Source organism: Ovis aries, chromosome 3 (assembly GCF_016772045.2).
Source record: "Ovis aries strain OAR_USU_Benz2616 breed Rambouillet chromosome 3, ARS-UI_Ramb_v3.0, whole genome shotgun sequence".
Lineage (NCBI taxonomy): Eukaryota > Metazoa > Chordata > Mammalia > Artiodactyla > Bovidae > Ovis > Ovis aries.
Genome location: NC_056056.1, coordinates 5,402,114 through 5,424,998, shown reverse-complemented (window position 1 = coordinate 5,424,998; position 22,885 = coordinate 5,402,114). Strand labels below are relative to the sequence as shown.

General features: G+C 50.7%; 1 long non-coding RNA gene across 1 annotated transcript in view; it reads right to left on the bottom strand.

Moving 5' to 3' along the window:
- LOC132659548 (uncharacterized) overlaps nucleotides 1–22,406 on the bottom strand; it is a 33,450-nt gene extending 11,044 nt beyond the window's left edge. Inside the window, exon 1 of the long non-coding RNA XR_009600092.1 lies at nucleotides 10,795–22,406. This is a non-coding gene — a long non-coding RNA (uncharacterized LOC132659548). The remainder of the gene's footprint in view (nucleotides 1–10,794) is intronic.
- Nucleotides 22,407–22,885: the final 479 nt, after the last annotated feature.

Sequence of the window (22,885 nt, the reverse complement as noted above, 5' to 3'; positions counted from 1 at the left end):
AGCTGCCCCTGCTCACTTTCCCAAGGCTTCTCTCTGGAGCCTCCTTTTCATCCAGACCTGCTGGGGGTGCAAGAGCTCTGCACCTAGTCTCTGCCCTAAAGGAGCTCAGGGAGGCCAGACGCGGCCGGCCACCCTGATATTGTTGTTGTTCAGTGGCTTAGCGGTGTCCGACCCTCTGTGATCCCATGGACTGCAGCATGCCAGCTTCCCTGTCCTCCACTATCTCCCAGAGTTTGCTCAAACTCATGTTTATTGAGTCAGTGATGCCATCCAACCATCTCATCCTCTTATATCCCCTTCTCCTCCTCAATCTTTCCCAGCATCAGGGTCTTTTCCAATGAGTCGACTCACCATATTAGGTGGCCAAGTATTGGAGCTTCAGCTTCAGCATCAGTCCTTCCAATGAATATTCAGGGTTGATTTCCTTTAAAATTGCCTGGTTTGACTCTCAAGAGTCTTCTCCAACAGTGCAATTCAAAAGCATCATTCTTCAGTGCTCAGCCTTCTTAATGGTCCAACTCTCACATCCGTATGTGACTACTATGATGAAGACCCTCAACTTCCAATCTTGAATGCTGGCTGACCCGGGGTCTTCAAAATACATTCTGCATGCTCCCACAGATGCTCCTGGGCAGCACGTCCATGTGATGCTGAGCAGAAGGGGTAAGGGTGGCTTCCTTTGCCCCTCGCCCCCACCCTCGGGAACCTGGGAGCCTGTCTTCAGGGCGAATCTGGCTCCAGCTTTGGACAGGGGACACACTCCGGCTGTCCAAGGCCCACGCCTCCAATGGGCCCCAGGGCCTCTGCCTCTGCACGGGTAGGCAGTGGCCTTTAGAGTCTTCAGGATGAGGAGGGGTTTTCTGAAGAACAGAGGGCTCTCAGCAGATCCCATAAGCTCAGGGTGGGTATTAGAATCCAAGTGCCTAACAGACAGTTAGGAGAACAATCTCCCTGGAGAGGCAGCGGGCAGCTTGCCCGGGAGAAACATCCTGTCCTGCAAAGTGTTAGCAGCACCGGGAGCTCGGGCCAAGGCCAGCGCTGACACAGCGGTCACCTCTCCGAGCCTGGTGTTCTGAGCTACCAGACGGGGCTGACGGGGGTCCCCGTGGGGTCGTGTGTGACTCAGGTGTGCTTCCTGTTGGGGGGGGCACCTGGTGCAGCATCCACCCTGCCATCCCAGAAGGATCCCACCAGCCGGGGGGAACCTGCAGAAGCAGAGCCGGGGATGGGGGCCAGGGAGGGGTCTGTGACTCCTTCAGGAGCACCCCATTCCTGGAGAGTGCGCACTCGCCTATGGTTAACGTACTCCAGTGATCGAAGCCGACAGCCGCTCTCACTTTCTTATGGTGAATTATAATATTTGGTTCTAATGGTAAGCCCATTCTGCATTCCTGGGATAAACCCCACATGGGGTTACCCTAACCTTTTCTAAATATCACTGCCTTGCGACTTCCCTGGGGGTCCAGTGGTTAACGCTTCACCTTCCAATCCAGGGGCTGCAGTTTTGATCCCTGGTGGAGGAGCTAAGATGCCACATACCTTGTGGCTAAAGAAACCAACACATAAAGCAGAAAAATGTTGTAGCAAATTCAATAAAGACTTTAAAAATGGTCCACATCAAAAAAAACTTAAAAAAATAAATATCAGTGCATGGGATTAGATAAAGATTCTGTTGGGACATCCCTGGGGGTCCAGTGGTTAAGGCGCCATACTCCCAGTGTAGGGGACACAGGTTCGATTTCTGGGGCAGGGAGGGGTGAGAGCTAAGATCCCACATGAAAAAAAAAAAGAGTTTATTAAAAAGCTCTGTCCAAAGGGGATGTTCACATTGTCTCCTCGATTTGTTCGTGTCCACTTCGGCTACCAGGGTGAAGTGCGAATCGAGTTGGCATTATCTCTGTTTCCACTCCTCTGTCTCCGTCCCTTATTCCTAAGCTCTCAGAGATCAGCCTGTCCGTGGAACTGGGATTCAAGCTCGTGACTTGGGGGGAGGCGAGGAGGGGGTCTATGGCTTCCAAGTCCTTCACCTGCCTCATCTCGCTGATTCCTCATCAAGACCTTGTCCCTATTTCACAAGTGAGGAGACTGAGGCTCAGAGAGGGAAAGTCATTTCTCCAAGATCACTCAGCTAGGATTTGGCCGAGTCAGGATCAGAACCCAGGACCCAGTGGCCTCGGAGCAGAGAACCCTCTGGAAAACAGAAACACAGAGCACCCCACCAACCTTGGGAGTGAGGCTTGGACTGCTGAAGTGTCGGGCACAGGGGTGGGATGCCTTTTATCATTCTTTTTAAAAATATATATTTATTTTTATTCATTTGGCTGCACCAGGCCTCAGCTGCAGCACGCAGGATCTAGTTCCCTGACCGGGGATTGAACCTGGGCCCTCTGCATGGGGAACTTGGAGCCTTAGCCACGAGACCACCAGGGAAGTCCCCTGTTTTTTTCTTTTTGTAACAGAGAATCCAGTCCCATTGTGCTAGACGGCTGCCGGTGTTGTCTGAGCTTACCCTTGGCCAGACTCTGTGGGTCCCGTCCAGACCGGATGTTGGGTAAGACGGGAACGAGGCCCACTGGCCCCTGTGTAGTTGCAAAGCTCAGCCTCAGTGTGGTGTGTCCTCCCCGATTCCTCACTCCGACCCACGCCCACCCCCAGCCCTGTGGGCCCCCACCTGCCCCTGCCGGAGCCCAGAGTCAGCCCTGAACTTGCCCAGTGCCCTCCTGCCTCCGGGCATCACCCCCAGCTGTCATGGGTAATGTGACCACTTCCCAGAACACAGAAGTTCACCTGGGTTTCTTTCGTCAAGGTCGCTGGGATAGTGAGCCAAGGGGGGCTCGGGGACAGGCTTGGGGTGGTCTGGGCAGGGTGATCTTGAGGAAGGAGTGCACACATGGGAGTCAGACCCTAAGGGCCCTAAGTCACTGAGCCCTTCTGAGCCTCAGTTTCCCCCTCTCTAGAACTGGGATAACGCTACCTTGCATAAGGCTGCAGCATCCAGAGCTGTGTGGCCCAGGCGGGCACACTGAGGCGTCGAGAACGGAAGACAGAGCTTCCTGGGCTGCACACACCCCCCAAGAACCCCAAGTGCCCCCAAGTGGGCACTCAGGCGCAGGGCAGGGTACTCTGGGGATTGGATAGACTGGAACCGAGAGATGGGCACCTACCCATGTCACGGTGGACCCAGTGGCTTCTTTTCACAGATGGGGCCACTGAGGCCCAGGAGGGGTGTCCAGCCCACACCAAGTATGCAGGCACTATGCAGCCTGCCCTGAACCCCACCACCCACCCCACACTCCCCAGCTTCAGGCTGTGGGTGGGCGAAGGGCGTGCGAACTGACCCCCTCCCACCCTGAGCCTGTCTCGTTTCTCCTCCAGGCTGCCCAAACCCTCCTTCCAACAGAGCTGGGATTTAGGGCCAAGGAGGTCACCCCTGACCTGACTCTGCATCTTAGTAGGGTCTCTATTGGATTCCTAGTTGTCAAAATAAAGAACAGTAAGTTGGGGTTCTAAAGACCCCTGACAGCTATGGCCTGGCTATGGCGGGCTGGCCTGGGAAAAACCCACTTCCAAGAACACGCTATTGTGGGTGTGAACAGGCTGAATTGTGCCCCCTCCCCGCAATTCATACGTTGAAAGCTTAACCCCCAGGACCTCAGAATGTGATTCTATTTGAAGACAGGACCTTTAAAGAGGCAATTAAGTTAAAATGAGGTCATTAGGATGGGCCCTCGTCCAACAGCACAGGCATCCTTACAAGAAGGAAAGTTGGACACAGACACGCAGAGGGACGGCCTAGTGAAGACACAGGGCGAGCACAGCCCTCTATGAGCCAAGGAGAAAGCAAGGCTGTTAGTTGCTCAGTTGTGTCCAACTCTTTGGGACCTGTGGACTGTAGCCCGCCAGGCTCCTCTGTCCATGGGATGTCCCAGGCCAGAATATTGGAGTGGGTTGCCATTCCCTTACTCCAGGGGATCTTCCTGACCCAGGGATTGAACTCTGGTCTCCTGCACTGCAGGCGGACTCTTTATCATCTGAGCCACCAGGGAGAGGCCTCCATCATGGGCTTCTGGCCTCCAGGAAATCGAGGGAAACCATTTCTGTTGTTACAGCCACCCAGTCTGTGGTCCTTTATGGTGGCAGCCCTGGTTTATCAGGTCAGCTGGCCGTCACCTGTCACCACAGGAAGAGCATGGGACACAGGTTGGGTGAGTTGGGGACCGGCTGCGACAGGCTGCTTCTGGGCGACGTGGGGAGACCACTGAACTAGCAGCTGCCCTGGGGGCGGCTCCTCCCAAGACACCGTCACCTTGTCCTGAGCCCCTGCCAGGGGGAGGCTGCTTCTGGGCCGAGGCAACTGGTCCAATTCAAAGTCCCCGGGTCCCAGCCCCTGCCCTGCCTGGGGAAAGCCCCAGAAGGGGCAGGAGAAGGGGATGGCAGGAGCTCGAAAAACGCACGAACTCCAGGATCAGCCGCCATCTGGCTCCAGGAAGAGACAGAACATCTGGCCACAGCGCTGGGCCCGGCATTTATGTAACCCGCGTGCAGATACACGTGGCTCACCAGGCAGGCGGGCGAGGCTGGGCCCGGGCCGTGCTCCATCTGACCTTCCCCTTGGGAACCGGGCCTTGTAGGGAGAGGGCTGTCGTGAGCTTGCGACGATACCAGGCTGGCACGAGCTGACAGCCAGGGAGCCCTCCCCATGTGTCCCAGCCCCCAGCCCCAGCTCGGACACACAAGCACGTGCACACACACATACGGGCTGACTGGCTGGCCTCCATGTTCTCACACGTACAATTACGTGCGGGAGATCCCCAAGCCTCCTTTCAGTTCTAATGCTCTGTGACGTGCGTGTCTGTGGACACTCCCACATCAGACACTTCATGTGCTTGGGTGTCACACACGTGCACGCAAAACAGGAAAACACACACACGGTCGTCTTTGCACACAGATACATTTATATACTCCCTTCCATATCCCAAACCTTTCTCAGTCGTGCCCCGGCTCAGACACACAGTGGAGTCTCTCTACACCTGTCTTCTGGTGTGCGTGCACCTTGATGACGATGTACACGCCTGGCCTTGCATATGTTTATACACACACGTGTGTGCTCTTGCAGGGTGTACACACTGAACTACATCCAATTTCTCTGCATGGCCATTGTTGACAGGTATCAGGCTCACCAGACTGAGCAAATAAAAATAAAGGATCAGGGACTTTCCCAGTGGTCCAGCAGTTAAGAATCTGCCATCTAATGCAGGGGACACAGGTTCCATCCCTGGTCGAGGAACTAAGATCCCACATGCTGCGGGGCCCCTAAGCCCACACAGCACAATGAAGGATCCCATATGTGCCAACAAAGATTGACGTGTGCCGAAACTAGGACCCAATGCAGTCAAACACATTAAAATTTGAATAAATTCTATAAAATAAAAAAAAATTTTTTTTAAATAGAGGATTCAGTCTTTGGGATATAGTGATACTCAAAAACTGTGCATTTATCTGACATATTTAACCACGATGTCTATTTTATCTCGCAACCCAACCCTAGTACGTAGTATACATTCTCACACACACACGAATTCATGAGGCCATCATGAGGCCTAGCCCAGGACATGCTGTTTCCCTGGGAGACCTTCTAAGACCTTCTCTGAGTCTGGTCATTAGAGCCCAGCTCTGACCTCAGCAGAGCTCCAGGTCCCCAGTTACGGCTTTCAACAACCTAGCCCAGGACCCGGCTTGCTAGTGGGAAGAGGCAGGGCTTCCAGCAGGAGCAGGGCGCCAGTGGGGGTGGCTTGCTGGGACCCTGGGAAAGCTCCTCTCACCAACAGCCCAGCTGTGAGATCTGGCAGCAGCAGCCAAGCCCTGGGAACCCCACCCTAGCCTGGTTATCGTGGGGCCAGGACTCGAGGAGGGACGTCCAGCCGAGGTCAGAGATGCAATGTGAGGCCCTGAGGCTGGCTTGGCTGCAGCTCCATTCCAGGGCTGCTTCTGCTGCTGGGAGATGAGACAGGGCAAGGGGGTCTTGAAATCCTATTTCTTCCACTTGGCCAGAAAGGTCTATAGAGGGACAGGGTCAGGCAAGGTCCTAGAAGGGGCTTAGCTCAGGAAGAGGGGGTCCCGGGGAAAAGACCCAGACCTGCCCCTCCCCACGTGACCTGGCCAGCCTCCCCGCCCACTCCCAGACAAGAGAGGAATTCTCATCCTGAGCCCAGGGCCGGCAGATGTATGATGAGTCTCCCGAGAGCCTCACAAAGAACAGGATGAATTTTTCTAAGGAAGTATCTGGTTATCTTGTTTTTTTGGTTACATAAGAAGACATTTTCATTATTTCATGGAAACCCAAAAGCAAAAAAAGAGGTTCTTTTTTTGCTTTTTTCTTGCAAACGTTTTTCTCCACCTTCCTAAATACAGCGACGTTATTTTGACCCAAAAGTCATTGCACGCCATAGCTTTGTGACCTGCTTTTATCCTGTATAACCATGTTTCTGCATCAATAATTCAACATCTCCATCTTGACTGAGAGCAGCCTCCAGGGATTCCTTGTATGCAAGAGACTCTCTCTCTCTCTCTCTTTTTTTTTTTTTCTCTGATATTTAGATGTCTATCAGTTTGTTTGTTTGTTTTTAACTGCAGTGAAATTCACATAATAATATAAGATTAACCAGTTTAAAGGGTACAATTTGTGAGACATTCATCAGATTGTGCAACCACCACCTAGTTCCAAAATATTTTCATCACCCAAAAGGAAACCCAGGAGGGCTGTTTGTCCTCACCCTCCCTCCCCCCAGCCCCTGGAAGACACAGTCTGTTCTCTGTCTCCATGGATTTGCCTGTTCTGGACATTTCACACGAGTGGAACCACAGACTATGCAACTTCTTGTGTCTGGCTTCTTTCAATTAGCGTAATGTCTTCAAGGTTCACTCGTGCTGTGGCAGATATCCGTACTTTGTTACTTTTTATGACTGAATAATATTCTAATGAGACTTCCCTGGTGGCTCAGTGCAATGCAGGAGACTCGGGTTCCATCCCTGAGTTGAGAAGATTCCCTGGAGGAGGAAACGGCAACCCATTCCAATATTCTTATCTAGAAAAACTCATGGACAAAGGAGCCTGGCAGGCTACAGTCCATGGGGTCACAGAAGAGTCAGGCGTGATTGAGCGACTAAATCCCACCACGCACTGTGTGGATGGACCGCCGCTCGGCTGTCCACTCCTCCCGTGATGGACATCTGTGTCGTCTCCATTTTTGGTTGTTGATTATTTTATTACTGCTGCCCAAGTGTCTCAGCGTCGGACACGACCGAGCGACTTCACTTGCACTTTTCACTTTCATGCATTGGAGCAGGCAATGGCAACCCACTCCAGTGTTCCTGCCTGGAGAATCCCAGGGACGAGGGAGCCTGGTGGGCTGCCGTCTCTGGGGTCGCACAGATTCGGACACGACTGAAGCGACTTAGCAACAGCAGCAGCAAGTGTCATAGCTTTATAAGTCCTGCTATCAGATGGGATGCATTCCTGTCTGTATTCCTCCTCTCCTGGAGTAGCACAATCCTTTGCTCACTCATATTAAACTTTAGAATCACTGGTCAAATTGAAGCTGGGTCTCCCGCATTGCAGGCCGACTGACTCTTACAAAAGCCCCCATTAAGACTTTAATCGGAATTGCTTTGAGTCCACGGATCAGTCTGTGGAGAACTGTCATTTTTATGCTGACCGGCCCTTCTGTCCTCAAGCATGGATTATCTGTCCTTTTAAGCTTCAACTTATTTTCATGGACTAGTATAATTTTCTGCCTAATTCTTACCTTTATTCATTAGACATATTTTTGCATCTGAGCGCTCAATTGCTCAGTTGTGTCCAGCTCTTTGTGACCGCATGGACTATTATATCCCACTAGACTCCTCTGTCCGTGGATTTTTCAGGGAAGAATTCTGGAATCAGCTGCCATTTGTTCCTCCAGGGGACCTTCCCAACCCAGGGGTTGAACTTTCATCCCCTGCACTGGCAAGCGGGCTCGTTACCACAGTGCCACCTGGGAAGCCCGTAGACTCATCCTTGAATACTCAAAATTTTTGCACTCTTAGGGCTGACCCCCGGAGAAGGCGACGGCACCCCACTCCAGTACTCTTGCCTGGAAAATCCCATGGATAGAGGAGCCTGGTGGGCTGCAGTCCATGGGGTCGCTAAGAGTCGGACACAACTGAGCGACTTCACTTTCACTTTTCACTTTCATGCATCAGAGAAGGAAATGGCAACCCACTCCAGTGTTCTTGCCTGGAGAATCCCAGGGACAGGGGAGCCTGGTGGGCTGCCGTCTCTGGGGTCGCACAGAGTCAGACACGACTGAAGTGACTTAGCAGCAGCAGCAGCAGGGCTGACCCCACCCCCTTTTTTAAAGTACATTTTCCAGAGTCCTAGTATCTAGAAATGCAGTTATATTTGTGTATGGTTCTTGTATCTAGGTGTCTTGCTAAACTCTTCTTGGTTTCCTACGTCGTTGAGCATATCTGAAGATAATGTGTTTTGTTTTCTCTTTCCCAACCTTTGTGTTTTTTAATGAATTTTTTCCAGTCTTATTGTTAAGGGAGGATTTCCAATTGAACAAGAGCAGTAATGGGAAGCATAACGCTTCTTTCCTGTCTTTGGCCTCACCGTGCAGCATGTGGGATCTTAGTTCCCCGACCTGAAATCGAATCCACGCCCCTTGCAGCGGAAGCACAGAGTCCTAACTGCTGGATTGCCAAGGAAGTCTGAAATATAATGTTTCTTATGTCTAATCTCAGAGGGAATGTTGCTAATGTTTACCCATTTATCAGCCAAGGAAATTCCCTTCTATTTCTGATTTACTGAGAAGTTTCCCACCATGAATTTATGCTGAACTTTTGAAAATACTTCTTCAGCATCTATTAAAATGATCCTGTAGTTGTTTCCTCCTTTAATCAGTTAATGCGTTAAATGCCACTGATTTCTCTAGTATTAAACCATCCTCTGCAATCTTGGCATTAAGCTCATTCCATCATGTGTATTACACCTTTTTATACACTATTGTATTCAGCCTACTAATGTTTTCTGCTCTGCTGCTAAGTCGCTTCAGTCATGTCCGACTCTGTGCGACCCCATAGATGGCAGCCCACCGGGCTCCCCTGTCCCTGGGATTCTCCAAGCAAGAACACTGGAGTGGGTTGCCATTTCCTTTTAGGTAGTATTTTTTTTAATGTTTTATTTTGTATTGGAGTATAGCCTATAGCAAGGAGATCCAACCAGTCCATACTAAAGGAAATCAGTCCTGAATATTCACTGGAAGGACTGATGCTGAAGCTGAAGCTCAAGTACCTTGGCCATCTGATGCGAAGAGCTGATTCGTTTGGAAAGACCCTGAAGCTGGGAAAGACTGAGAGCAGGAGAAGAGGGGGATGACAGAGGATGAGATGGTTGGATGGCATCACCAACTCGATGGACATGAGTTTGAGTAAGCTCCGGGAGTTGGTGATGGACAGGGAGGCCTGGCACGCTGCCATCCATGGGGTCCCAAAGAGTCGGACATGACTGAGAGACTAAACTGAACTGATAGCCGATTAACAATGCTGTGATAGTTTCAGGCGAACAGTGAAGGGACTCACCCATGCATATACATGTATCCATTCCCCCCTAATCCCCCATCCATCCAGGCTGGCACATAACATTGATCGGAGTTCCCTGTACTATACAGTAGGTCCTTGTTGGTTATCCATTTACAGCCATGTGTACGTGTCTATCCCAAACTCCCTATCCTTCCACCCCATCCTCCCCCCAGCAGCCATAAGTTCATTCTCTAGGTCTGTGTGTCTGCTCCTATTCTGTGAATTAGTTCGTTTGAACCATACCTTTTTAGACACCATGCACAAGGGTGTCATATTATGTGTCTGCTTCTCTGTCTGACTTGACTTCACTGAGCGTGACAATGTTGACTGCAGCACTGTTTACAGTAGCCAAGACATAGAAAAAAACCTAGATGTCCATCAATGGAGGAGCAGATAAAGTAGATGCGGAACGCACATGTGATGGAATATTGCTCAGCCATCAAAAAGAATGAAATAATACCATTTGCAGCAGCATGGACTGACCTAGAGATTTAGTACTTTTACCCTTATATTTTTGAGTGACGTGTCCCTAATTTTTCTTTATTGTACTGTTCTTGTCTGGTCTCATGATCAGATTATATCAGCCTAGTGGAGTGAATCACCCTCACATATTTCCTGGAAAACCTGGTGTGATATCAGAGCGATCTGTTCCCTAGGTGTTCGCTAGAACTCACCTACAGATCTTCAAGTCCTGGTGTTTTATCTCTCTCTTTTACTCTTTAATACGTAAAAGGATATTTAATTGTTTTTCATAGTTCCGTTTGGGGCTTCCCTAGTGGCTCAGTGGTAAAGAATCTGCCTGGCAGTGCAGCAAACACAGGTTTGATCCCTGGGCGGGGAGGATCCCACTTGCCGCAGAGCCGCTAATCCTGACCCCACGTGCTCTAGGGCCGGTGCTCTGAAACAAAGCCACCACAGTGAGAAGCCCTTGAACCAGGAGAGAAAAGCCTGGGCAACAGTGAAGAGCCAGCAGGGAACAATAATAAAATAACCATTTTATTAAACAAAAGTAACAAAATAAACAAAAGTATTTTAAACATAGTTGCATTCAAGTGTTCTACTTCCTGATCCCATCTTGGTAGGTTATATTTTATCCAAGTTTTGGACCATTTCATCTAAGTTTTCAAATGTATTGACATAGAGTTATTAATCATATTCAGACCCTGGACTTACCTGGAGGTACAGTGGTTAAGGGGTGGGAGGCGGTCCTTGGAATTTCCTATTTTATGAGACCTGCAACGCTTCCGAGAATAGTCTCCACCCAGGGCCAGTGGCTACAGAGCAGGTTTGTTGCTTGGAGCTCCCAGAGTCATCCTGCAAAAGCTGAGGCCCTGAAATGTGAGCCTGCTCGCCTGCTGCTGGAACTGCCACCCTCTGCTGTGTCCCAGGCTTTTCACTGGTGGTGACTCTGTCATGACGCCCCGGAGGGCTGTCCACTTGCCATGGGCTACCTGACCCCTCACTCACTGACCAGCCAGCCTCCTTTACTTTTGGAGTTCTCACGTCATCCTTTGAAAGCTCTCCCCCACCTGCCTTGCCACCAGACCCTCCGGGGGCACACGGTGCCACGGCCCAGCCTGCCTCACCTTTGGGTCCAGGCTCGCTGTGGTTTGTGCAAAGCGCAACCTGGGATCAGAGCACCGGGCCGTCGGCATTGACTTTGACGATGCCCAGCACAGACCTTTTTCTGCGTATTTTCTTGGCCACGGTTGGGCTGAGACCGCTGGAGCGTGAAAGTGCTGTGTAGACAAGGTGATAACTGAGTTCATTTGAAGGAACGGGACTGTGGCCGTGGAGAGGTTGCACGTGGATGTCAGGCTGGGACCCAACCCTGGCTCTTCCACTTAGAGCTGGGTGACCCTGGACTAGCGACCTCATCCATCTAAGCTTCAGTTTCTTTCTTTCTTTTTTTTGGCCTCGGCTTATGAGAGCGTAATTCCCTGACAGGGATGGAACCCATGCCCCATCCATTGGAAGTGCAGAGTCTTAACCAACGGACCCCCAGGGCAAACCCTAAGCCTCAGTTTCTTCATCCACACAATGGGAATCACAAAGATCTCTCGATCCAAGAGTGCTGGGGACTAGGATGGTGCTTGTCCACGTGGAGAGGCGGGCGCATGCCTGCCAGGTAGTTAGTGCTGAATCAATGTGTGTGCGTGTGTGCGACACACAGAGAGGGGTCTGCAGCCCTGCCTCGGGTACCAGCTGCATACTTGGCCCTCTGCACGCTCTAGCTCACTGCCCTGAGAGGTAAGACCCTCCATCATCTGTGATCTGAGCCTTGATTCTCTCATCCTTAAGGGGGTCGACAGACCGGTGTGTGAGGATGACGGTGCTTTGAGACCTTGCCCAGAGGGTATATGATATGATATATGGCGGAAACCATCTATCAATATACAATATTGTAAAGCAATTATGCTCCAATTAAAAAAACAAAAATAAATCAGGCCAAAGAAGCAGCTGCCTCTCCCCCAGGCCCACCCAGCAAGGTCAGCGCCTCCAAGGGTCACACTCCAGCCCCCGGGGTTTTCTCATGCCAGTTGAAGAATCCAGTGCTGGGGCGTCCTGTTGTAATAACCCCCTTCCTGTCCCTGGAGTGCCCCTTCCCCACTAGGTGAAACTCAGAAGAGGGGCCGGAAAGTGGCAGGCTCTATTTTCCCCACCTTCCAGGGGCGGTTGGGTGGAATGTGTCCTCTGATAATGAGCTGCAAGGGGCCGGGCCAGGGCGGGCTGCCCGACCTGTGCTGTGTGGAGCTGGCTGATAAAGTCTCCAGAGGGCCTTGGGAGCCAACGCCCAACCCAGGGATGATACCCATCTCCTGCACTGCGGCAGATCCTTTGCCACTGAACCACCAGGAAAGCTCAGATCCCTCATGCTGCCTCTAAAAAGTCCTTCATGCTGTAATGAAGACTGAAGATACCAAGTGTTGTAACTAAGACCCAGTGCAGCCAAATAAATAAATAAAAATAGTAAGGGCTCTGTAATCACCCAGACCTGGGTTTGAGTCTTGGCTTTGTCACCTAGTGGTAGCTGACTGCCTTGTGGGCCTCAGTTTCTTCATCCGAAAAATGGGAAGAACAGGTATCTTGTGAGACTTGGAGAACAGGCCATGTGTATCTCACTTAGGCCTGGCTCTGGTGCCTGGGAGGTCCTCAGCAAATAGTTTTAAACTGTGACTGGGGAGCTCCAAGGGCCGGGCGGTCAAGAAATGAGTCACCTCTCCCCACCCTTGCAGGGCCATGTGGAAGTCTGGGGCAAAAATGAGGATGTTGCACGGGGAATGCAGAGCAGCCTCCTGGATACTGGGGTGGGAAATGGGTACAGAGGGCTAAGAGCCAGGGGCTGGGGGGCTGCTCTCCTGGGGGCACCTGTCTTTTCACTTGTCCACTGCAGTCTGGCCCCTCTGTTGCCATGGACACACCTGCATGGATCCCTCACCACCTCCTTCCCCGAGCCCAGATGCTCTTCCCTTCAGCCAGTGCCCACCCCATATGACCAGAGTCCCTGAGACCCAATTCCAAATGTCTGGGAGAGTTCATCGGTTTGGCCATAGGAAGGGCCCAGCCTCTGTCTGGGCCCAGCTGCTGGCTGGGGGACCCCACATTGGGCAGGTGGTGAGCTCCTTGAGAACCAGACCAGGCTGTCCTCCCACCCTCCTCCCTGCTCTGCCCCAGCTGCCGGACCCACAGCAACAAGGACAGGGCTGGGCCCCCAGCAGGGCCTTTTCTGGAAAGGCAGCTCCTGCTCTAAGCCTCTCCCGTGTGCTGGGCCTTGGAGGAGCTGTGCCTGGACTGGGTTCTCGCCTCCACCTCTAAGTCAGGAGAAGTGACCTGCCCCCTCCAGGGCCACCTGACCACTCAGACCCGCAGAGCCCCCAGCCTGAGGTGGGCAGGGCAGGCGGAGAGAGGACGCTGGGGAGTCAAGGATATTCCTGCCTCTTGTCTTGTGATGCTGAAACTCAAGAGCCCCCTGACTCAGCAGGATATTAATAAGCCTGGCGGGCTCCCAGGGGGCCAGCTCCGCCAGGGGCCAAAGCAGGAGGACTTCCAGCCCGCTGGCTTGGGATCTCCCTCCCCACATCCACAGCTGGCCCCACAGCCCCAGCTCCTTCCCCAGGGCCCCCAGGCACCCATACATCCCAACCTCTCCTGGTAGAGAGACCCTCTCCCCACTGCTCAGGAGGCCTGGGTAAACCTCACTGAGTTAAAGGGAACTATCTAGAAGGGACCCAGGAGGAGAGATGGAGCCAAACATCATGGGGGTGGGGGGCACGTGGTCCACCCTTCGAGCCCCGGGGTCAGGATCAAGTTCAAGCTTTAGCTCTCTCTAAAGTGAAAGTCGCTCAGTCACGTCCGACTATTTGCGACCCCGTGGACTACACAGTCCACGGAATTCTCCAGGCCAGCATACTAGAGTGGGTAGCCTTTCCCTTCTCCAGGGGATCTTCCCAACTCAGGGATTGAACCCAGGTCTCCCAAATTACAGCCAGATTCTTTACCAGCTGAGCCACAAGGGAAGCTGAAGAATACTGGAGTGGGTAGCCTAGACCTTCTCCAGCGGATCTTCCCGACCCAGGAATGAAACTGGGGTCTCCTGCATTGCAGGTGGATTCTTTACCAACTGAGCTCTGAGGGAAGCCCCTCTAACTTATAGACTTGGGCCAAATCACTTAACGATGCTCGGTTTCTTAATCTGTATAGTGGCAGAGGGGGCGCTAACAGTACTTAGCCCTAGGTTCGCTGCAAGGACCCAGTGAGGTGGTTCTCACAAAAGGCAAGTCCAGGGAATGACAGCTCCTCCTCACCTGTCACCCCTGCTGGTTTCAGCTGAACAAGATGATTGGTCCATCTGGGACTCGGCTTCTGTCCCACAGCGCTCTCTAGTGTGCAGAGATGGTTATTGCAGGAGCCCCTGCAGATTGTGTGGGTTCCCCTGCTCCTGAGCTCTGCAGGGTCCAAGAGGTACCTTTTCTGATTGACTCAAGTTCGTGACCCCTGTGATGCACTGGCAGTGCAGGCAAAGAGGATGAAGACCCACTCCCTTTCTTTCAAAGCTCAAAGCACACGGCAGCCTGGTTTGGCATCAGTGACCTCCGTAAGTCCCGTCCTGGGCCGTGCCCCGCTCAAGGCTGAACGAGTCACAACCTCCATCACAGGTCTCAGCTACAAACGGGAACACAAAGCCCAAAAGGCCACACACAGGAGCTGGGCACAAAGTGAACCAGGTGCCTGCACACCAGCACTTACGGGATTGACTCCAGCCCGAGACCCCCACAGTGGTAGATTCAGAGAGAACTCGAGGCCTGGGTCCCCGGTGGTCCCTTCTCAAGGCTGCCCAAGGGGAACATTTGCAGAAGGCAGACCCAGTCTGTCTTCTCCCTGCCTCCTAGTCCCTCCTGCTCCCCAGGCTGGGCAGCCTGTCGGCTTAAACAGATGTCTGCTTGCTGAGGGTTCCCCAGGGAACCCTCCCTGCCTGCCTCAGCGGAAAGTATCCACATTCTAGGTCTCTTCCCTCCCCCACCCCCAATAAAACCCTTTCCATCTCTGGAGCTGCTGCGGGCAGAATGAGACCAGGGGGCGCAGGCAACCAGGGAACCAGGACAGGATGGCAAGTCCCGGGGACCCCGCAGGGCTGGCAGTGAGCTCCCCAGCTTGGGGGTGTTTATGCAGAGTGGCTGGTCATGTGGCCAGCATGTGGGAGAGGTGAGCCCACCTGAGGAGAGCTGAATTAACAGATCTTACATGGTAAAGCATCTGCCTGCAATGTAGGAGATCTGAGTTTGATCCCTGGGTTGGGAAGATCCCCTGGAGAAAGAAATGGCAACCCACTCCAGTACTCTTACCTGGAAAATTCCATGGACAGAGGAACCTGGTAGGCTATAGTCCATGCGGTCACAAAGAGTCAGATATGACTGAGCAACTTCTCTTTCACTAAGGGCCGCTTCCAACCCAGCGGGTCTCTGGTTTTCTTCAAAACTTTCTAATTTCTCCTAATTTTTTTTTTTTACCAAAGTCATAAAAGAATGGAGTTCAAAAAGAAACATGAGGCCCCCCAGTGTTCACTGCAGCACTGTTCACAATCGCCAAGACATGGAAGCAACCGAAACGTCCACAGACAGATGAATGGATAAAGGAGATGTGATATGGCTTCCTCCCGGTGGTCCAGTGGCTAAGACTCTGGCCTGCCACAACTAAAGATCCAGTGTGTCGCAACCAAGATCTGGTGCAGGCCGATAAAGTAAATAAATAGTTACCAACCACGACAACAAAAGCTGCGGTAGAGCACGCCTCAGGAACTCGAGATCGTCTTTCACCTTGGGGTGTGTGAGCCCCGAGGGAGCTCACTTGGTCCTTATCAGGGGCTGCAGTCCCTGACCCCGGCTGCCTTTCCCCTGAGCTGGGCAGGATTCGGGTTCCTTCACATTCCAGACAGGCCGGCTCTCCCAGGGCTCTGTGATAAAGTAAACCACAAACAGACTTCCCACGAACTTGTGACAGCCTCGTTGCCGGGAAGGTGAAGCTTCCTTCTCGCCCTCAGCACTGCCCCAAGGAAGCGGGGAGGAGGCAGGTGGGGGAGACAGAGGGGGTCAACTGTCTCACTTGCAGAGGACAAACAGCTGGGACCAAAAATTCAAGAAGAAATAGGAGGCAGCACCATGCTGTGCCAACTATGTCTTCCGTAGCAACTTAATCTCTCTGAGTCTCAGATCTTACAAACCAAACTGCTCTGGTATGCACTCCCTTTTTAAAATTAAAAACCATGGGCCCCTTTTCATCCTGTCTTAACATTTACCACTCTTATGTACAGGAGACTTGGGAGTTTACAAGGCCGTGTGTGCGCGCTTAGTCGTGTCCAATTCTTTGCGACCCCATGGACTGTAGCCCGACAGGCTCCTCTGCCCATGGGATTTGCCAGGCAAGAATACTGGAGTGGGTGGCCATCTCCTCCTCCAGGAGATCTTCTGAACCAGGGATCGAGCTCACGTCTCTTGTGTTTCCTGCGTCGGCAGGCCGATCCTTCACCACTACTGCCCCCTGTTGTCGTGCTGTTCAATTCCTCAGTCGTGTCTGTGACCCCATGGACTGCAGCACGCCATGCTTCCCTGCTCTTCACCATCTCCCGGAGTGTACTCAGACTTGTGTCCATTGAGCCGGTGAGGCCATCCAACCGTTTCATTCTCTGTTGCCCTCTTCTCCTCCTGCCCTGAATCTTTCCCAGCATCAGGGTCTTTTCCAATGAGTCGGCTCTCTTCACCTGGGAAGCCTCTTATAAAGCTCACCAACGAAGCAATGCATGGCAAAACCCACCACAATACTGTAAAGTAATTAGCCTCCAATGAAAATAAATTAATCAATTAAAAACTTTTAATGGAAAAAAATCTATTATCGTAATCAATTCTCACCACAAACTCAGGGGGGAAAATAGTAGAAGTCTATTTTCCCCCTTACGAGATTAGAAAACCGACGCTCAAGACGAGGTCATCGTGGATTAGGAAAGACTTTAACCCAACGACTTGAGTTCTCATATGAGAAAAGGACGATGAGGACACACAGACCTGCCCAGGAAGGATATCACGGGATGAAAGAGGCAGAGGTTGAAGTGATGTGTCTCCAAGCCCAGGAACACCAAAGATTGCCAGCGAGCACCAGAGGCTAGAAAGAGCCAAGGAAAAACTCCCCCCAGATCCTGCAGAGGGAACACGGCCCTTCTGATACACCGACATTGGACCACCAGCCTCAGAACTGTGAGAGAATGCATGCCTGTTGTTTCGAGCCCCCAGTTGATGGTCCTTTTTTCTAGCACCTTCAGGAAGCCCATACAACAGCACTGTAAGAGCAGAGGCTGAGTGAGGGATGTTCCACCCACCAGCGTCCATCTGGCCCTGAGGCGCTGGCCCCTTCCGACTGGAGGAGTCTTTGAGGATTTCATTACCCATGTGATCCCTCCCATGTCACGGAAATCAGGCAAAACCCCGTCTCAGTTCATTGCAGAGAAGGCTTTCACAAACATTGTATACGTTTTTTTGTTTTTTCACTCTGAATATTTTTTTTATTTTTAAAAAACTTGTAAATTGAAATATAGTTGATGTGATATTAAAAACATATGTTATACATATAGATATATTGATATATAATGATATATGTGATGGACTATTACCCAGTCATTAAAAAGCCATAATAAATAATATCATTTGCAGCTACATGGATGAACCTAGAAACCATCATACTAAGTAAAACAGGTCAGAGAAAGACAAATATTACACGATATCATTTATGTGTGGAATCTAAAACCATTCCCATCAGTTGGTCTTAGCACCCTGGTTGAAAATCAATTGATCATAGAGATGACCGTTTATCTCTGGCCTCTCAATTCTACCCCACTGGTTTATTTATCCAGCCTTATGCTAGCAACGCTCATTTGTCTACTGTACCTTTATGGTACATTTTGAAACCGAGAAATGTGAGTCCTGCAAATTTATTCTTTTTCAAGATAGTTTCAGCCATTCTGAGCCCTTTGAAATTCAATATGAATTTTAGGATGGATTTTCCCATTTCTGCAAAAATACCATTGAGGACATCCCTGGCGGTACAGTAGATAAGAATTCGCCTGCCAACACAGGGCACGTGGGTTTGATCCTTGGTCTGGGAAGATTCCGCATGCCTCAGAACAACTAAGGCCATGCACCACAACTGCTGAGCCCATGTTCTAAAGCTCTCAAGCCGCAACTACTGAGCCTGCACGCTGCAACTCCTGAAGGCCGTGTGCTCTGCAACAAGGGAAGCCACTGCAATGAGAAGCCTGTGCGCCACAACGAAAAGTGGTCCCTGCTCACCACAACTGGGGGGAGACCACACGGAGCAATGAAGACCCAGAGCAACCAACAGAAGAATAAACGATTTTTTTAAAAAACACCATTGATATTTTGGTAGGAACTGAATGGAACCTGAATATTTCTTTGGGTAGTATTACCATCTTAACAAGAGTCTAACCCAGTCTAACAAGTCTTCTAACCCAGTGACATGTCTTTCCGTTTATATAGCTCTCTTTTCATTTCTTTCAGCAATATTTTGCAGTTTTCAGTGTACAAAACTTACACTTTCTTTACTGAATTTATTCCTAAGTATTTTCTTCTTTTTCATGGGATTATAAATTCATAATTGTTCTCTTTATTTCCTTTTTCGATTGATCATTTCAGCACCTAGAAACACAACGGATACCTGAATGATGATTTTTTAATCCTACAACTTTGCTGAATTCATTTATTAGCTCTAACAAACAGGCTTATTTTTACGTTCTTTAGGATTTTCTACATATAATATTGGGCTTCCCAGGTGACTAAGTGGTAAAGAGCCCACCTGCCAATGCAGGGGGCCCAAGAGACACAGATTCAGTCCCTGGGTCAGGAAGATCCCCTGGAGAAGGAAATGGCAACCCGCTTGCCTGGGAAATCCCATGGACAGAGGAGCTTGGCAGTCCACGGGATCACAAAACAGTCAGACATGACTTAGCGACTAAACAACAACAACGGACTAATGTATGCAGAACACGCCCAGACCTGCATGGAAACAGAGAACCTCGGGTATTTGTGGGTCATCATTCTGTTCTCCAGGGGATCTTCCCAACCCAGGGATCGAACCTGGGTCTCCTGCAGTGCAGGCAGATTCTTTACCATCTGAGCTACCAGGGAAGCTCCCTGTGTAGTATTAGTTATTGTTATTGCTGGGCTGGATGAAGCACAAGCTAGAATCAAGATTTCTGGGAGAAATATCAATAACCTCAGATACGCAGATGATACCACCCTTCTGGCAGAAAGCCAAGAACTATAGAGCCTCTTGATGAAAGTGAAAGAGGAGAGTGAAAAAGTTAGCTTAAAACCCAACATTCAGAAAACTAAGATCATAGCATCTGGTCCCATCACTTCAGGGCAAATAGATGGAGAAACAGTGGCTGACTTTATTTTGGGGGGTTCCAAAATCACTGCAGATGGTTACTAGAGCCATGAAATTAAAAAATGCTTATTCCTTGGAAGAAAAGTTATAACCAACCTAGACAGCATATTAAAAAGCAGAGACATTACTTTGCCAACAAAGGTCCATCCAGTCAAGGCTGTGGTTCTTCCAGTAGTCGTGTATGGATATGAGAGTTGGACTATAAAGAAAGCTGAGCACCAAAGAATTGATGCTTTTGAACTGTGGTGTTGGAGAAAACTCTTGAGAGTCCCTTGGACTGCAGGGAGATCCAACCAGTCCATCCTAAAGGAAATCAGTCCTAAATATTCATTGGAAGGACTGATGCTGAAGCTGAAACTCCAATATTTTGGCCACCTGATGTGAAGAACTGACTCACTTGAAAAGACCTTGATGCTGGGAAAGATTGAAGGCAGGAGGACAAGGGGACGACAGAGGATGAGATGGTTGGATGGCATCACTGACTCAGTGGACATGAGTTTGAGTGAACTCCGGGAGCTGGTGATGGACAGGGAGGCCTGGCGTGCTGCCGTCCATGGGGCCCCAAAGAGTCACACAGGACTGAGCGACTGAGCTGAACTGAACTGATTGATGTTTCAGCATGTTTGCCCCCTGCTGGTTCTGAAGAACTCACCAATTTATCAGCTTTGGTTATGTGACAAAAGTAAAAATATGGCTAGTCCTGTACTGATAGAGTAATCTCAAGTGTTTTTAATCGTCCTAGAAAATTGAATGATCTGGAATGCTCTTAATGATCTGATTTGGGGACATTTTCAAAACAGCTATAAGGCAGAATGCTGTTCATGTTGTCTATTTAAAATATATTTATTTAGCTGTGCCGGGTCTTAGCTGATGCATTTGGGATCTTCTATCTTTGCTACGGTTTACAAACTCTTAGTTGCAGCACATGGGATCAAAACCAGGCCCCCTGCATTGGGAGCATGGAGTCTTAGCCACTGGACCACCAGGGAAGTCCTTCCTGTGTCTTATTTCTGTCTTATATGGCACCTCCTTATGTGCCCGTGTTCCCATGGGTCTCTTAGAAATATTGTTATGAAGATGACTGGCTTAACGGACCTCACCTTTTAGTATCACTATGTCCTTTTGAGGAGAAGGCGATGGCACCCCACTCCAGTACTCTTGCCTGGAAAATCCCATGGGCAGAGGAGCCTGGTAGGCTGCAGTCCATGGGGTCGCTAAGAGTCAGACACAACTGAGAGACTTCACTTTCACTTTTCACTTTCATGCATTGGAGAAGGAAATGGCAACCCACTCCAGAGTTCTTGCCTAGAGAATCCCAAGGACGGGGGAGCCTGGTGGGCTGCTGTCTATGGGGTCGCACGGAGTCAGACACGACTGAAGCGACTTAGCAGCAGCAGCAGCAGCAGGTCCTTTTGAGAATATGTTACCCTTGTTCAAGGCCAGGGTGCGCTGTTGCAGGGATTTCCACTAGATGGGAAAGTTCGCTTCCGTTTATTAAATATAATCAAGGGACATCAAAAGAAGAGCCATCATTACTGTTTTCTGTTGTCTCTGATACCACGGAAATTTTGCACTTTATTCAGATTGTTGCTGTTGTCACTCTTACCATCGTAATCCCACAGGCAAGTGCACTGCGCATCGCTGAGAACTCGGAGTAAGCTTGCAAAACACCTTCTCCCAGAAAGTAAATCAGATCTCTCCTAAGGCCTCAGACACCTCACTGATTAAATTGTTGATCCAGAAAAATGTCTGGCTTTTTGTGGTGATGGGTGGAGCCTTCCATTTAAATTCTTCAACGTTATGACTTTTGTTTTTTTGCCATGCCTGGTGGCTTGTGAGATCTCAGCTCCGGACCAGGGATCAAACCTGGTCAGCAGTGAAAGTGCCCGAACCCTAACCTCTGGACTGCCAGGGAATTCCCAGATGATCCTGGGGCTCATTTCCCCCAGATGTTTGTTCTTCTGCAAGAATTATGATCAGGACAGGGTTTATTTGCCCTCCCCAGGTCACAGAGCTTCACACTGGAGAAGCTGTGCACAGATTTCTGATTGCATTTCTCCTGGATCCTTCTCCCTTGGCCAAATGTCTTCAGTTCCTCCATTTGGCTCTGGAGATGAGTTTATAGGCTGAAAGTCCTCGCTGTTAGCAAACAGCTTTTTGATTTGTCTTTTCAGAGTTTCCTTGCTTATAAACCTCTGGCGGGCAGGTCATTCCTCTGCCGGAGAAGCTCCACCTGCTCAGTCACACCCAGTTTCCTATAACTGCTCCAGACGGATTGTGGTTATGTGCTTGAGCAGACTCCTCCAATTCTGGGTTCCAAACCACTTAGGGCTTCCTAGGCTCGGTGGCTTCCCAGGTGGCTCAACGGTAAAGAATCCACCTGCAATGTAGATGTGGGTTCCTGGAGAAGCAGATGGCAACCCACTCCAGTATTCTTGCCTGGGAAATCCCATGGACAGAGGAAACTGGCGGACTACAGTCCATGGGATCGCAGAGTCAGACACGACTTAGCGACTAAACAACAAGGTTCAGTGGCAAAGTGGGCGCCCTGCCAGGGGTCTCGTGTCAGACTACGACGTCTAGCTTGAGCGCAATCTCCTCCACCAAGGTGCCCGATGGCATCCAGGCAGGTCCTTCCGGGGGCAGCGGCCGCCATCCCGCCTTGCCTGCACCTTTGGCTTCCCCCGGCCCCTCCATCCTCGAGCCGCATCGCCTGACCGGCCCCACACCCCCTAGGCCCAGGGCTCAACCCGCGCCGCCCAAAGGTGAACACCGGGAAGTAAGCGCCCACCCGGGGCCTGAGCCTACTCCCCGCGTCGCCGTCGGGACAACGTGAAGGTTTAGCCTACCCCTCACAGCGCCTTGGCCAATCGACGATGCTCACCGGTAGATAGGCGGCGACTCAGTCCAATTGTGTCCTTCCGACCACAAGCGGCTCGCCCAATCGCTAGGGGAAGTAACCAAGGACGCCTCCGGAAGAAACTGGGAAGGCGGGGGAAATTGAAGGGGTGTGGCCTCAGGGCCCCGCCTCCCACTCTGCGAGGCGGAGGTTCTGCGCGTGCGTGATGGAGCGTGGGGCGGCTAGGGTGGAGGCTTCCCTAAGGTGGGCATTCCGTCATCGTTAATTCTTTGCAGGAATCTTTTAAAACCTCTTGTCCAGAACTAGCTTAGCCAAAACTAAGCATATCACACTGATCCCCTTATCCAATGACTGCTTCTGTTTATTCTAGAAAAAAAATCAGTAATATTAAATTTTACTAATCACTTCTTGGCTTTTGGGCTAAGACCAAGTGTAGTATGGGGTCTTCCAAGG